Raw genomic sequence first — 16,519 nt, forward strand, 5'->3', positions numbered from 1 at the left:
AGGGTGATGTTAAAGGGATAGTTTGAATATTTTGAAGTGGGCTTATATGAGTTACTTATCCATAGTCAGTATTTGTGCTACAACACTCTGCTACATTACAGAGAAATACAAAACCGTACTAATGAACCTTCATTAATATACAGTACAGGCCAAAAGTTTGGACACACCTTCTCATTCAATGCGTTTTCTTTATTTTCATGACTATTTACATTGTAGATTCTCACTGAAGGCATCAAAACTATGAATGAACACATGTGGAGTTATGTACTTGACAAAAAAAGGTGAAATAACTGAAAACATGTTTTATATTCTAGTTTCTTCAAAATAGCCACCCTTTGCTCTGATTACTGCTTTGCACACTCTTGGCATTCTCTCGATGAGCTTCAAGAGGTAGTCACCTGAAATGGTTTTCCAACAGTCTTGAAGGAGTTCCCAGAGGTGTTTAGCACTTGTTGGCCCCTTTGCCTTCACTCTGCGGTCCAGCTCACCCCAAACCATCTCGATTGGGTTCAGGTCCGGTGACTGTGGAGGCCAGGTCATCTGCCGCAGCACTCCATCACTCTCCTTCTTGGTCAAATAGCCCTTACACAGCCTGGAGGTGTGTTTGGGGTCATTGTCCAGTTGAAAAATAAATGATCGTCCAACTAAACGCAAACCGGATGGGATGGCATGTCGCTGCAGGATGCTGTGGTAGCCATGCTGGTTCAGTGTGCCTTCAATTTTGAATAAATCCCCAACAGTGTCACCAGCAAAACACCCCCACACCATCACACCTCCTCCTCCATGCTTCACAGTGGGAACCAGGCATGTGGAATCCATCCGTTCACCTTTTCTGCGTCTCACAAAGACACGGCGGTTGGAACCAAAGATCTCAAATTTGGACTCATCAGACCAAAGCACAGATTTCCACTGGTCTAATGTCCATTCCTTGTGTTTCTTGGCCCAAACAAATCTCTTCTGCTTGTTGCCTCTCCTTAGCAGTGGTTTCCTAGCAGCTATTTGACCATGAAGGCCTGATTCGCGCAGTCTCCTCTTAACAGTTGTTCTAGAGATGGGTCTGCTGCTAGAACTCTGTGTGGCATTCATCTGGTCTCTGATCTGAGCTGCTGTTAACTTGCAATTTCTGAGGCTGGTGACTTGGATGAACTTATCCTCAGAAGCAGAGGTGACTCTTGGTCTTCCTTTCCTGGGTTGGTCCTCATGTGTGCCAGTTTCGTTGTAGCGCTTGATGGTTTTTGCGACTCCACTTGGGGACACATTTAAAGTTTTTGCAATTTTCCGGACTGACTGACCTTCATTTCTTAAAGTAATGATGGCCACTCGTTTTTCTTTAGTTAGCTGATTGGTTCTTGCCATAATATGAATTTTAACAGTTGTCCAATAGGGCTGTCGGCTGTGTATTAACCTGACTTCTGCACAACACAACTGATGGTCCCAACCCCATTGATAAAGCAAGAAATTCCACTAATTAACCCTGATAAGGCACATCTGTGAAGTGGAAACCATTTCAGGTGACTACCTCTTGAAGCTCATCGAGAGAATGCCAAGAGTGTGCAAAGCAGTAATCAGAGCCTCAGACTCCCCTCTAACTGCCAGGGCCTAACCTAGTTTAACAGCAATGATGGTTACATCACATCCTCACTATTGGTAAATGTCACACACAGCCAGTGGGCGAACTGTTCAAATCCAAAAAGAGGCGCAGGGTCAGAGAAGCAGTTGTTTTCAACACTGTCGATAGGCTAACTCATGACCTTACTCGTATGTTATCACCCCCACCATTTATTTTCAACCTTTGCAGTCAGAGGCTGGCAGCATATTTAGTTTGAATATCACTTTTCATGTTCAAAGGAAAATGAGCATGGTGCTCCTCCTTGTTTTTTTGCTTTATTTAGACACTAAAGCGGGGCTGTACGTAGGATTTCTGGCTCCCTTTAAAGAGTAGATAGCTCTGAGCCTCTGGCTTTTTCTTTGATAAAATAATCCAACTGGAATCTGCAGCTGTTAGGTTCGTCACCATCTCCTACCTCACCCACGATGGCACTGAGTCAGAGAGCAGAGAAATCTGATGGGAATTATACCTAATGAGAAGTCAGCATGGGTACATGTAGTGTGAGGCTCAAAGTTGGCCTGTTTTTGTGGCTGCTGCTTACAGTAGTGAAGTGCTGCAGGCAAATACCACCAGCACCAGCAGCCACTGTGACTCTAGGTGTGTTCATTTAATCATATCTACACCAGGTGGGGGAGACATGACTCAGTTATTCCTCATAACAAAAAGTAAACACTGAAACCCATATAACTCTGGAGCTAAAGCAAAACGTGTCAAAAAAACACTCACATGACATAGACCCGCTGCAAGTGACACCATATTAGGAGATAGTGAATGTTAAATAACAGTAACACACTGATAGTTCCTCTTTCATACGGACAAAAGCCAAAAATGGCCTGCACCCAAAAATATTTGACAATTTCTACCATCAGGCTTCCACCTCATCATCTGCATCGCCAATTTTCCGTCTCCAAAATGTTTTTAACCGTGGGTCAAAGTTTTTCCCATCAAGTCTGTGTTAATAGATCACAACTTTTGCGTGGGAAGTGGCATTTGCCTCTATCAGGCCTCATTTTGTGTGTACATAATGTTTATAAATGAGACCTTAGGCACTGATTAAACCCTAAAGACTCATCTCTTTTCGTCAAAATTTCATCTTAAGAAGTTTTTTCCATTTAAAAAAAGATTTTCATGCCTTAAAAATGTCTAAGATGTGATTCTACACCTTTGCCTCATTTACTATGTACAAATGTAGCCGTTTTTGGACCAAACAGTTCTGGGGACTTTCTGCCCACCGTGGAGCTCCTCCAAGAACTACAGGGCTATTTTCTGTTTCGCCAGTAGCAACACTTAGGTCATGTACTGTAAGTCGGGAGACAATATAAAATCGCGCATTTCTTACATTTTTTTTATTTTTTTATTAGAAGTTGTTGTTTGTGTCTGTTGTTTACATGGCTAGCAAGTTTTTAAAAATGGCAGTTGCTGGTGCTACATTGGCTGTGTTAGACCAGTCAATGTACACTTATGTCAACTTTAGCTCCTCTTGTGTTGAAAACGTACATACATCAGAGCTTAAAAAGTCTCTCAAAGTAGCGTTCTAAAATTACGATAGTAATAGCTAGTCCTTATGGTGCAGACAAAACAAAAAAAAATCCAGTCTAAATCTGGTCCAAAAATACCTATAAATATAACAATTGGTCACTGTCTCTATGGCCCCATTTATACGACAACGATTTCAACTGAAAACGGTAAACTTTAGTTGCGTTTTGGCCGATCGTTTACACGACAACGGTGTTTTGGGTGCCTGAAAACGCAACGATTTGAAAACGGGTTCCAGAGTGCAATGTTTTGGAAACGGCAGCGTCTCCGTTGTCATGTAAACGTGCAATATGCAGTTCCTTTGAAAACGGACTTTTCGCACATGCGCGTTACGGTTCCAGTCACTAGGCATGCCGACCGTCACAACAACAATGCCGAGCTCTGTTTGTGCTGCTCACCCTGTTGATTTGAAGTGAAGTTTAGATCTGTTACTGTAGCAACTCCACCTCGTCGTCCATCCAGACAAAGTTATCTGTGCATGCTTTCGCCATTGTGTCTTCTTTGTTTTGGTTTGTAATCACGGCATTGTAGAGGAAGGCGCTTCAGCGCAGGTGCATGGTGTCATGCCGTGGTGTTGTTTTGCAAATTTACACTGCCACCCATTGGCCTGGCGTGCATACTACAGCGTTTCCAGTAGATTTTGCGGCTCCATGTGAACAGGGATCGTTTCAATAACGTCGTCATATAAACGCAGAAGTTTTTTAAAACGCAAAAGACAGACTTTTCCGTTTTTACTGAAATCCTTGTCGTATAAACGGCCCCTCTATCTCCACCAACACCTCAGCCACTCTGCCGCAGTTCGAGCACAGCCCCTCTGCTCATGGAACACACAAACCTCTGTGTGTAAACATAATAGATAACATGAGCCTTCAGCTTGACTACATTATCAAACAGCTAATAATGCGTTGCTAATGTTAGATACATTTTGTTCCTGATCACAAGTTTGTTTTTCCAAGGATGGTTACAGTACGACCCACTTACCCTGATATTCTCTTCAAGCCTAAACCTAACCCAACCCAACCAATGAAGGCAACAAATTCGCTTCCCAATCGTCAGTTGACAAGTTCTGACAAGTTGAAGTTAAAGTGAAATTTAGCTTGCAAAATACTGATACATAGCTTTCATAGCTTTCTCCACTGAAGTCCCTGTTTCACCATAGCATGTCAATGATGCTTGAGGGACCAGTTTCTTAAGATTGATAACGTATGAATCTGTCATTGGTACACTGCAGTTCAGCCATAGACAGGCATTCACTGCTTATTTTGCTCATGATATGTCTTGTAGCATTTAAAAACACCATATGGACACGTTAACAAGGTTAAAAACTTGATTTTCACCAGAGGTGGTCTTTAAGATCCAAACTAGAGGCTGTGGTTCTTCATTTTGTGTGCAGTAATATAGCAAATTGAGTTGTGTATGTGGTTTTCTGCTTGCCTGATCCATGACATCATCTTTAGATGCCCTCCTTAATGCCTGTTTCACACAGCAGCCCTGAACAGTGGCAAAGGGGAAGTCTTAAATCTGTGTCTGTAGCAGTGCTGCAAAGGGGGAAGTGGTAAAAACCCCTCGTGTTTGATATGCAGAAGTTGACTTGAAGTTACCTTCTGAATGGCAGCTAAGAGTGGCAGCCACCCTGAACAGACCTGAAGCTGTCTCTGAGTTTCAGACTTGTTCCTCTTTTTTCTTTTTCTTTTTTCAACCTCAACTCAGTAAGCTGTCCAACAAAATCTGTTTCTGATCATATTTAAGGCAAGGATAATCCCATGTAGTGGAGTGTGAATAATGTTCAATCACAACAGCTACTTCCATAGTTTGCTATGGGATTTAGGAGCTTTGTGATGGGGCACTATTTTCTGCATGTTGCAGAAAGTGTCAGCCACTTGCTTTTTGAAGAAGAGCACTTCAGCTACCTAACATCTCTCTAAAATAAGCATGATGTATTACACTTCACAAATTCTTCAAGTTCAATGGCTAAACTGATTCATTTATGTTTTTTGAGCTCAGGAGCTTCAGTGGTAGTCAACAGCAAATATTCAAAACTGAACATGGCTCGGGGAGGACTCAGCCAGACATTTCTCTGTTTGCGACACAGCACTGTAACATGTCTTTCAGTTTAAATTAAAGGCATTAATTCTGAAGGATTCTGTTATTCCACAGTATCGTTGTTTGTCTTGTAATTTGTGAAAAAAACAATCCAAAAGGCTTGGCTGGTATCTATCAGTGCACTGTTTGTGACATAATAACAGCTTGTGACAATTTTTCTTTTCATGAATAAATTATAGACCTACATAAATGCTCGTAATAATAGGCTGTGAATCAGAGACAACGCCTGACAAAGCGCTGTAAGACACAAGCACAAAAACAACATCCTAGCTCCAACAACTTTTAAGTCCTGTCTAGATGTATACAGATATTTTTATAAACTGATATTTTCCACCTCTGCTTTCTAAAAATGATTTCATCCACATGACCTTTGTCTTATAGATCTTTGCATACACATTACAACACAAAAACAGCGCCAAATGTTTGTCAGCATTAGTCGTCATCTGCAATCATCTCGTGTTGCATAGATAGTAAAGTGCACAGGTAAATGTTATTTTCAGATTGACAACTCGAGATCTCATCACCATCCATTACCCTTTCATATGAGAGCAGAGGCACTAACTCACAGATGCTCTAGACATGCGAACATTTTCCTTTCACTCCTCATCGACAACAATCCCACTTTGGAAACTGTCCCACCACCTGCTGGTTCAACCTGGCCTGATCAAAAGCCATCGTTTCTGGCAGACCAGATAAGAATGGGCGCAACAGTATTAAGTTTTAAATTGTAAGGAGGTAGTAGACCAATCAGGGCTCACAAAAAGTTATTGTTTCTGGCACATACTCATAACACAAAGCACAAATTGAGGAGATAATGTTATCGTTTCTCAAACACTCTGTTTTACACATCCACACAGATACAAAGTAACATGAGTTGTAAAAAAAAAAACCTGCACCTTTTGAAGATGTTTTCAAAAATCTCTGTCAAGAGTGCTTTCAGACCTAAAGTTGTCTTGCTTTGGTCTGAATCAGGGACTAATTTTGTTACAAAGTTGTATAATTGCCTAGAGTTGGTTCGTGTTCTCACAGCAGCATTTACAAGTGGACCAGATCAAATACCTTGTGCGAGAAAGCTGCTCTTGATTGGTCAGAATTTCCATGTGGGAAAAATCCAGGAAGTAAACCAAACGTTGAAGAAGAGTACACTTGCAAGATAAATGTGACACTTTCTAATGTCACAATGGAGGGACAACTACGCAGGTTGATTTTAGCGCTGCTCATCGTGGACTATATTGCTGTCATTGTTCATTTTAGTCAAACCATACAGTTTGAAAACGAGGCGCGGCTCCAACTAGAAAACAATGTTTTGATGCATTGGATGTGCTGAATGTGCATATTAAGGCAGTACAGGAGGAGGTGCACATTAATAATCCTCCAGGACTGTAACATGCTCATGTTTAACCCAAACAATGTGTCATGTGACTGCAGTTGGTTCAGATCCAGGTCTGAACACGTTCTCACCACAAACGAACCACACCAGAGTTCATTTGTAACCGGACTGAGAACACCTCTTCATGAAGGTCTCAGTCTGGTTTGTTTTGGTGCACACCTGAGTGCGATTGCTGTGTTCACACCTGCCCAAGTGAACCGCACTTAGGGGGCAAACATACTTGAGTTCGATTGAACTGATTCAAACAGGGCAGGTGTGAAAGCACCCTAAGGGACCTAAAACTCCATTTGCATGTGGAAAATTGACCAAAACGTAGGAAAAAAAAATGTTTTCAAGAATTTCTGCATATATGTGGACAGGGCCTAAGATTTGAGATTTATATTTAGAAGATTTAGATTTATTTATAATCCCTTTATTGTCATTTTTAGTATTGGCATTCACTGAAACGTCAGGTGCCCAAGCTGACATGGTATATATTTTCACATTTTAACAGTGCAAGAATGTGCTGACAAAATGTATTTTTTAGTACACCTCCACTGATAGCCTACACTTAGCAGAAAATAAATACATAAAAATATCCATATCCCAAAATCGAAAAACAAGTATCTACTCAGTGAACAAATATTCAAGTCCAGCCCTATTAATTCGTAATTGAAAAATATCTCTATACTTGTTATCAGGCCACACATGTGGGGATGGTATCGCTATAAGATCATTGTTCAACAAGGAATGGGTAAAGTGTGCAGGTCCAGCTTCAGTCCTTTTACCAAATTCAAACTGACAACCTGGAGTCAAGAATGTGAGAAGCTACAGACACATTTATTGGGTTGACGGGGCCGACGGCAAATTCACTGCGACCACCTCTTACACGCAAGAGACAAATGTTCCTTGGGAGATAGAGGAAACATGAAACATATTCGGTGCCTCTAAATAAGGATGGTGAGAGGAGAAGACAGTGCAGGGGGACAATATCTGGACTCCTCGAGCTACACGGGGGAAAAAAGATAAAGAGGTAGATGGGGGAATAAAGGAACAAGTGATGATGGGCAGAATATTTAATGCTGCTCATGAGAGAAAAATCAGGAATAAAAGAGAGAAGAAGTGAGAGGAGGATAGATTACATTTTGTTTATTTACACCTTGGTGTTTCATGTGTGCAAACTGAGCAGATATTCACACATATATTGTGCGAGGGTGGACATTAACAGTTACACCCTTTCCTTTCCTTATCACGCCACACTCGCTGTTCTTTCTTCCTCTTTTTTAATTTCTCTCCTCCTCCTTCTTTCCCTCCACCTCTTGCTCCTCACCTCACCCTCTGTCGGCTGCTCCCCTCCCATCTCTTTACCTCCTGCTCTTCCATCTGCCCATCTTGTTTTCTGTCCTCAATACCTCCCCTGATCTCATTCGCTCTCCATCACCCCCCACCACACCCCCCACTCCTCATTCCCGCATCTTTCACTCTCTTTTTCCATCCCCGCCTTCCTCACCATACATCTCCACACCCCCGCCACCTCCCACCTCCTCTCTCTCTGTAGTCACTGCAGCGTGTCTAATGGTTCAGCTCCCTCTCAGCAGATCCACCAAGCGGAGGCCAGGCGAGCGGCAGCCCCAACTAACGCCTCCCAACCACTGGCCTTATCAAGACTGACAGCCAGCTAGACCCAGAGCTATCACTAACACACACACACACACACACATACACACACATGCAAAACACACTTAATTACAAAGATACACACCTGCACATGTACAACGATACAAGAGAAATAAATGTACACACACACATAAGCAGATGCAAGGGAAAATAAAGCACTGTCTCACGGTGGTACAGGTTCAAACGCAGCTGCAAAACACGCAGCTGCAACCAAGCGTGTACACACACATGCATGACAAGAAATGTGAATGTAAACAGACACAGAGCTACACGATGCACACTTGCACCACAGCTCTGAATGTAGCTTCAAAGAAACACGCAGTGACTATCGGACTTGCTGCAAATGTGCAGATGCAGGCACACAGAAACACACACACATACACACAGCAAATTGGATTTATGGATACTGACAGTGAGCTGCAGAACAATGTGGATGCCACTACAGGGGAGAGAGCAGATACTGGAGAAACTAGCAATCTAATCGACTACAGCAGAAGATGGGTAGCACAGGCATGAAGAATCTAATCCATGTGTAGAGGAGAAGGAGGGGAGGGAGGAAAGGGGAGAGGGAAAGGAGGTGGTATAGGTAGGAGCAGGACAGAAACAGAAGAGATGAATGGAGCAGGTTGTCAGGAGAGAAGAATGAAGGTGAGGAGGAAAAGCAGAGGTGAGAGGCGGATTGGAAAAGGAAAGCCATAAAAAAGCAGAAGTAATGAAGGTAGCGTGAGGAAGAGGAGGATGAGGAGGAGGATGAGAGAAGAGAAAGGGTGGCAAAAAAGGACGAGGAATCATTAATCTTACAGAAAGTTCAATGCAGAGAACTTAAGAACTTAAGGTCAGAGGTATACTGTAACTAACTGCACTCACTGATGAAATATTATCATAGTTTTGGAGAAAGGTCTACAGTCTGTGTTTGAAGGATGTCAAACTGACTCAGCAGCAACAACAGGTTAAAAAGACAAAGATAGTTAGAAGCTAAAGCCAAACTATAGGCTACAGATCACAGTGTAAAAGTGAACCACCACATCACTGCTGATCGCCACACAACACAATGAATATAAAGGGAAACTTTGATGATATTGAAGCAGCTGTGTGGCATCACAGTGTGTGCAGATGAACAGTGTTTCAGGGATCTCCAGGGGAAGTCAAACAACGTTCATCTGCACACACTGTGATGCCACACAGCTGGTTGAATATCAGCAAAGTTTCCCTGCTTCCCTTCACTGGTTCCTGTACAGCAGGGTCAGTGTTTGTTTCACTGTTATAATCATTAAAAAGCGAAAGCAGCATGTGTATACATTCAGTAGGCTATATCTTCAGTAGCTAGCTAGCTAGCTAACCCTACACTTTTCAGGGTCTGATTTTGGTTTTGGAACAGGGAAGAAACATATCATTAATACACGACGTGCCCCAGGCACAACATTTAGCTCCAAATCCACAAAACCAGTCTGAAAATGAAGGGAATCTGAAATGACTGCATTAGAGTCAATGGAGCACAGCTGTGTTGTTGTCGGACCCTGGTCTGAGCCAGCCCGATGCTACGTTATGATTGGCCTGTCCGCGTCCAGGGATGAGACTTAGCAAAGCGTCAATTAATGGGTAAATTGCATTTCAGAAAAGTATGACGAACTCTTAGAAGTCTGTAAAGCGCAATGTATGTATATATCTATAGATGAATAGATTAAGGTATAATCAATCGTTTCAGCTATGGTATACTTATCTATTGATCCTTAAGAAATTGTGTAAGCTTGTTTAAAGCTCAAGCTCTGTTCAAAAAACACTTATTTTCTTCATACCTTCTGCGCTGGTACACCTGTATTCACTCTCACTCTGAAACGCTCCATCACAGCACCTGTCTCTTTAAGCCCCCCCTCCCGAAAAAGCCCAGTCTGCTCTGAGGGCCTGTGTCCACAAAGCATTTTTTTCTCAGCACCGCTGTCTTTTTCCCGTTGAACCCATTGAGCAGAGTGTATGTAACTGCAGAGATAAAACACGGCACTCAGCCTCTTTTTTCCGAGCACTCCGCTCTTTTTGTGCGTCCACTCTGAATTCTTCTTGTATAAAATCTTTGAAGTTTTCAGAAAGCCGCTGGTGATGTCACTACTTCTCCTTTAGTTGGTCTACTGTCACAGCAAAGACTGGAACGTCAATTTTTGGGAGCAGATCAGCCTGCAGACACTGGATGTTGCTTGTGAATGTTGTTCTTTTATCACCGTGCTTGTTGTTAAGTGTGTAGTTAACCTTCTATTAACGCAGCTTTGCTTTAGCCTCCTAGCTAACATTAATGTCAGGGTACTGATGTCATATGAGCAAAACCCACGCACAGCATGTCATTAAAAATGTGCCGCAAACGTTTCTTTATGAAGCACTTGGATGAAGCGCTCCCCACCGCCACCACTTTTCTGCTGAAGAAAAACGCTATAAGGACTGGGGCACCCAGTAGCTCACCTGGTAGAGCCATTGTCCCATGTACATAGGCTATGTCCCTGTGGCAGCAGCTGTGGGCTCAGTTCCAACTTGTGGCCCTTTGCTGCATGTCCTCCACCTTTCTCTTCCCTTTTCACGCTTATCCTGTCAAATTTAATGAAGGCAAAAAAAAGCCATAAATATACTCTTTGGAAAAAAATTTTAAAAAATCACTATGTGGACAAAGGCCCTGATTGGTCAGCATTTCTGGGTCTTCTGCATCTGGGCTTTTGGGGTCTCTGCATCATCATGCAGTTTGGGAATGACCATGGCAGATTATAGCAGCTCTTACTACCATGAAAAAACACACAAAAAAAGAAGCTTTTAAACCAAAATCTTCACAACCGGATATGCTCTAGCGAGAGTGTGATCCCAAATCGGGGCTAAGTAAACAAAATCAGCAACCAAGATTACACGTTTACCTGGCGTTAGCGTGTAACTACATGTAGCAGTGTACTTGCAACCAGGGAATAAATATAAATATAGCGAAAACCAACAATAAAAGCTTCTAAACAAAACCAGGCATGTTCCAGCAAGAATATACAATCAGGGTTAAGTTAACAACATGGCAAACAAGGCTGTGTCCGAAATCACTCACTACTCACAATATAATCCACTAGTGAGTTCGCCATTTTGTAGTGCTGTCCGAATATATAGTGAGAATGACTATACCCTGTATAGTGGACTCAAAGTATCCCACAATGAAAATAGAGTTTAATGGCATAATGGCATTGAACATTGAACCTTGCAGATTATCCGACAAAAATGATAGCAGTTCTCTTTAAACTTAATAAAACAACATCAAATTTATAATTAAATTTCAGCTGAACTGAGAGCCATTTTGCTCTGTGCAGTATGGATGTAACCCCTGCACATTATCTGACAACAACTCACTTAAATTTAACAAATAATATAACATCTCAAAAAAGACAAAGTGCTGCTGGTTTTGTGAGAGGACTTCTTTCCCACTGTACTGTTTTAAAACTCCAGTCTACTCGAGCATTATCACGGGAAGAGGGACTGCTGTCTGACGGCTCTGTAGCCCCCACTAGTGGTGGGCGGCTGCATGACAGTTAGGCGGCCTTGTACATGAATAAAACACTAATAGGTTTAACCAACTAACATTTCTGGTGCTCACTAGCGAGGGGGCGGACGGTTAATCGTTTAGACAACTAATTGCGCGCATCCCCGGTTTAAACTATAACACACAACGTTACTTTTAATTCCTTTCATGTATAAATAAATGAAATGAATTGAAACATAACATGTTCCCCTGATGTTAGCATGTAGCTACATGTAGCAGTGTAAGTAATGTAAACACTTGCAGTAGCGTGCCTGGAGCAGATGAAGATATTAGTCCCCAAACTCTGACATAAGCTTGTAGCCAAAGTTTTAAAAATGTTGGAAACAGAGTATTCAGAACAGTCTGAAGCCTGAGTTTTTTGCACACATAGATTACTTTTACACATTTACCTCATCATATAAAACTTTGGCCACATTTCATATGAACATCTGACACTGTGACATTTTTTTTGTGACAGAAAATAAAGAAGGTCCCCTTCAAAAAGGAACCACTGAATCTTACACACCTGTGATATATACTGCATTTAAAGCTGCTCGTCGTTAGGATTAGAAAGTAATCTAGTCTAAAATCTTGAGTGTTCCATTAAGGAAAGAGAAAACATGGTTGAGTTCAGTTTTACAGTGCATTTGGCTCTTAATTCCTCATAACTGATACTGTAAGCTGATGAACATGGTCATGAAAGAAGAGTACAGCCACCTTTAGTTCAGAGGATATTCACTTCAATGCCTGCATAACCCAGTATAAACAGCAGGGAACTGAAATTTTAAAATGCGTGATAAGATACTGGATATCAGCATCAGGGTAAAGTGTTACATAAGATGTAAATTGATGGTAAGACCAATTTATAAATAAACTGAACTAAAGACAAATAGTTTCTTTCCAGATTCAATAAATTGCACCAACAGTCAACAGCCGCTCTGTGTAAAACCCATCATTAAAGATGCAGAAATACCCATTCCTCTGCCAATTTATTCATCAATAAATAATAATCCTCCTGTCACACATACTGTACACACTGATATTCACAGTCACACACAAACAAGCCTTCATACTGTAAACACACACACGCACAGAGTCATTCCCCCGTTATTTGGATTGGCACAGAGTTATATCTCTTCAAAAACCTGAACACAGTGCAGAGCCAAGCTGCACGCACAGCCGCTGCTGTCACACAAACTCGCACATTTCTGCACACGTAGACACTGACACGCATCCACACACGCTACACACACATGCTACACACAGGAAGCACTCGATACGGGGGCCAAAAATGCATCACAAACCTTGCATCACCTTCCTCTCTGTGTGTCCACTGTTCCACTTTGTTCCTAAGCTGGGTGGGGGTGGGGCATGCAGCAGATAATGGGCCAATTGTAAGCGATTAGAGCTCGTGCCAGCCAATCAGCACAGCCCAGTGCTGGACAGCAGCCAATGGCAATATGTTCACCACGGCTGGGGAGAGTATGCTCTCACTCACACAGGAAAAGACGTGTGGCAGTGATAGGGAGCAGGTGCAGGGGTGCATTGTTTGTACTTACGGACTGTAACCTGTGCTTTGAATATCTAAAAATAAATTCTATATGTCCTAATTTCAATGTAGTGAAAAAGATACCTGAAGGTAGACTGAGAAATGGCAGTCACTCTTAGTGCAATGAAATATTGTGATAATTAACAAAAGCCCTATTATTCCTATCATAGTTTTATCACTTAATTTCAGTTGTGTGTCCTGAACTTTACCCCAGATTTGTCTCCACATGGACAAATAATTCAGGATTTCCTTCAACTAATAATAGATCTCGTCATCCCCATGACTGTCAGGCTTTTTCCTCTCAGATATTTAATTTCTGACATCTGTATCTCCTAACTTTTGTTGCTTTTTTATTGTACATATTTCATGTTTTTCCTACTTTTTTTTAAAAGCAACTCTTACCGTGCAACTTTACATACACATGAGATTTTATTGACTATTCTGTGCTTATTTGAAGATGTTTGAATGTGAATAACTGGACCTGTGGATGACACCAGGACAGCAGCCAACAGTTATTTTCATTATCAGTTGCTAATTGATTAATTTAGTTTATTGCTATTTAAGAATGTCCATAAAATATCAGAAAATAAAACAAAATCACTGATAACAATATCTTAGAGGACAAGGTGACATCTTATATTACTTATTTCTATTTATGCTTTATTTATCAACAACTTAAATCAGTTATTGTGATTATTAGTCACTGAAATTGTTGCTAATTCATTTAATGTCGCTCATTTTAAAAAGTCATTGTGTCAGCAGTGCACTCCCTACACCTGTCATCCATTATGTTTGGTATTGGCAGTGATTTGCTTTATTAGATACCAGGACACTGATCTCTTAAAGGGACAGTTCACCCCAGCATCCATATTTTTTCTCTTACCTGTAGGGCTATTTATTAGTCTGGATTGTTTTGGTGTGAATTGCAGAGTGTTGGAGATATCGGCCGTAGAGATGTCTGTGGCACTCAGCTTGTGGTGCTCAAGGTGCCAAAAAATACATTTGAACAACTCAACATGCTTCCCTCTGTGAGGTGATACAATTGACAAGTGTAGTTCAGTAGAAAGACAGTTGATCCTACATGAAACTGCTCACAACAAGGTCTGTGGATTATCTTGAGGAACTGGGTCATGATATCTGATAAGAGACACTGTTGAGTTTTTCAAATGTACTTTTGGGACTTTGAGCACCTCAAGCCCAGTGCTATCTGATTTCATTATATTTGAGAGAAGGCAAACATCTCTACAGTAGATATCTCCAACACTCTGCAACACACACCAAAACAATCTAGCTCTATGAGTAACAGGAAAAATACATATGTTTAGATTGGAAATGAACTGTCCCTGTAAGATGAAGTTATATGTAAATGTAATGTTTGATAAGGTTTAAACTCACCTCTGCTTTAGGTGGTTTCTCCAAACAGCCGCCCTGAGGAGTACAAGAACACACAATTAATGATGCTGACTGACAATGTGTTCATTATTTAATCACAGAAACATTTACAGGCGCTCCCACTCTGGACCGCAGTATTCATGAATTGAATTGAGTGTGCAGGTAAATTGGCTAAAGTTGAAATGCCCATGTTCTTTATATTCATATGTGTAACAATTACAGATAAGCAGTTGTTTTAATGAAAACCTTAGCCCTCAGGCATCCCCCAAAAGTGCTCATTAAATATCTACTATTCCATACCCATTGAGTGCACAGTTGCCCACGTACAGTTTCACATGGTGTGTGTTTGGGATACAGGTCATAGGAAATTGCAGATTAAATAGTCATGTGAACCCATTAAGAAGAGCAATGTATTCAGACAGAGTTTTTGTGATATTGATAGTACGATTGCTTTATTGAAAGTACAGTAGATTGACCACGTCAGTGAGTAGAAAAACGTGGGACAGACAGAATGACACACAGTTTCCATGATTATGTACAGCATACCATACCATGACTTAGTCATATCAAAAATTAGAAAAAAAAACAAAACATTCGGCCACAGGGGGAGCCACAGCGATCGGTCGCATTTTAGCCATGTTTAAGCATTTTTCTGTTATAGCGCCACCCAGTTGCCAATTAGAGATAAATTTCTCCAGTCACCTTGAGGCGTCCTGTTCTACATATTTACCAAGTTTAGTAAAAATTGATATGGCGGTTAGGCCTAGATAAGAAATTAGCTCTCTAGTGCCCCCATTTTGTTTGATGGGGTCAATAATGGAGGGGTCCCCTCAGATTATGTGTGGTCATATGCCTACAAAGTTGCGTGGTGATCGGTGAAACTCTTGAGATGTTATACACCTTTATGTGATGAGCCACGCCCTCCTCAATATTCATTGCCTTGTAGAAGCTCAGTTTTAGTAAGTTTTCCAACTTTTGCCAAGAGGGAACTTTAGATATTGATCCCTAGATTATGTTCACTGAGTTTCATGCAGATCGGTCAAACTTCCTAGGAAGAGATCGATTTTAAGTGTTTTTCAAAAAATTAAAAATGGCAGAAAATCTATATAACTGGAAGTTATGGGTTCCTGAGGCAAATGTGTTCCTCATGAGGAGAGGCATCTCTGTGCAAAGTTTCATGTCTCTATGACATACGGGGCATGAGATATGTATGAGATATTCAAAGTTTGCAATTTCAGTCGGTTGGTATAGCGCCCCCTTTGGCCAATTGATATAATATTGCTTCATTCGCATCCTCCCATGACCCTCTACCACTGTGCCAAATTTCACATGGATTGACCAAGTCAGTGAGGAGAAAAACGTGGAACAGACACACAGACAGAGTTTTTGTGATGACATAGTAAGATAAGAAAGTAAATTACACGTGTTGGGGAGTAACTAGTTGCATGTATCTAGTTACATGTAATTAAATTACAAAATAAATGTAATCAGCCACACTTACCGGGGGAAAAAAAATGAACAATTAAATCACATTAAATAGTCAAAACGATGGTGATTACAAATGAGTTACAGCTGAATATATTCTTTTCAGTAAAAAGTTAATATGTAGAATATAACATTCATTCTGTTCTTTGCATCTTTTCGCTGTGTAGAAACGGCTTATTTTGGCATTGCCTACTTCTGGACATCAAAGTAATCACAAAGTAATCAAATGTAAGATGTTAGATAACTACAATGAAGTTATTAAAATAGTTA

This window comes from Epinephelus lanceolatus, chromosome 7, assembly GCF_041903045.1.
Source record: "Epinephelus lanceolatus isolate andai-2023 chromosome 7, ASM4190304v1, whole genome shotgun sequence".
NCBI lineage: Eukaryota > Metazoa > Chordata > Actinopteri > Perciformes > Serranidae > Epinephelus > Epinephelus lanceolatus.